The sequence below is a fragment of the Frankliniella occidentalis genome, unplaced genomic scaffold (genome assembly GCF_000697945.3).
Source record: "Frankliniella occidentalis isolate FOCC.00 unplaced genomic scaffold, Focc_3.1 Scaffold11, whole genome shotgun sequence".
Classification (NCBI taxonomy): domain Eukaryota; kingdom Metazoa; phylum Arthropoda; class Insecta; order Thysanoptera; family Thripidae; genus Frankliniella; species Frankliniella occidentalis.
In genome coordinates this window covers 3,517,309-3,518,932 of record NW_026267141.1, presented here as the reverse complement: position 1 = coordinate 3,518,932, position 1,624 = coordinate 3,517,309, and positions in this window count along the sequence as shown.

Genomic DNA, 1,624 nt, shown 5'->3' with positions numbered 1-1,624 from the left:
CCCCCCCCGCTTCTTTAGAACAGGTCCGCACGGGACGGGAGCTGGGGCTCTGGTGTAGCGACGGCGCTGAGCTCCGTCCCCTCTCCCCTGCGCTCGCTCGCTCTCCTCCTGTTGTTTCATTCCTCGGATAACTTCCTTCTTCTGCTGATCAGACTCCCAGGGGCTCCGTATTCCAGGCGCGCCCTGCGCTTTGTCCTGTGCTCGCCGTTTCCACGCTGGTCCCCGCCAGCGTTGCGCTGCCCCCGGGCTCCAAGGAGCGGGCCGGCGCTGCTCGCTGTGTCCTTCCTCCTCCACGTCGTCTTCCTCCTGTACCTGCCGACGCTGGCCACCAACCTAGAGGGCGACGCCACGCCCCGTGCCCGTACGTACTCGTGGTGTCCGCTGCTGTTGTTGGCGCGGTCCTCGCGCTGATCGCCGCCCTCCTGACGCAGTGCTCGTGTACCGCGACGTGGGGCTACACTGGTAAAACAAGTGTGCAATATTTGCACACCATCGTGTGCAAGTTGTGATTTTGCACATTACATGGTGTTTAACTCATGTTGTATACTTGCGTGGTGTGCAAATTTTAGACGTTTTGTAAACGTTTAAATTCTGCACACTTGGACACACACACAGTTCTATGCTGTCAATAGGGAACCATACGGTGTGCAGCTGCTATACGTTTCGGAAGTGTCGAAAGTTTAAACACCAATTGACGTATAACATAGTTAGACACCACAAAGTATCGGCTTTGACTGTCGCACCTACGTGAGCTGTTCGAAAAACTGAGTTGGGAGTTTTGTGGCTTGATCGAGGGGCCTGTCTATTTCTTCGCCCTGCTGTGGGAAAATATTTTGTTATTTTATTAGGAAATGCCCGTATATTTCACCTTTACAATATTGAATATGGGGTGGAAAAATCATGGCCGGACGTCACGACTTCCGCTGGTCGATACGAGCTGCTCAGGGAACCCTCCTCTAGCCACAGCCTCACCCTCCCCCTCCGGCCGGCCGGCCTAGGGCTGTGCGATATTCGGGAATACCGAAACGATATCGGTATTTTTTTTATACCGATGCTTCGGTATTTTAAATTTCTGCTATTCGGGAACGATATTTCGATATTATCGAAATATCAAAAAATACCGAAAGTTTGGAAATTTCGGTATTTCGGTATCTCGATATTTCAATATTTCCATAATACGAAGAATTTGGTACTCAGAGTGGGTGCGCGAGCCCCCTCAAACCTTTACTTTTACTTGTCCGCCCCTCCCAGTCCCCCCTACCGTTCTTTTTCCGCTCTACGCGCCTACTACGACGCTAGATAGAGCGCTGTTTTCAAAGTGCCCAAATTGTTTCACTTCCTCGCTAGCTTCTCTGTTGTCGAAATTTCGATACTTCGGTATTTCGATATTTCGGTATTTCGGTATTTTCGGTACGGTATCGATAACCGAAACCGACAAGTTTCGGTATTTCTTTAATATCGAAGTTCGGTACTGAAATTTCAATACCGCACAGCCCTACTACCAGCTGCTGGCTCATAGGCCCCACGCACTTCTGAAGTTGGTCTAGGAAGGGGGGTTACTGCAAAATATCCAGTTTTTACGAGAAACAAAAGTACTGTTTTACGTGGTTTAAAAATGGCAGCG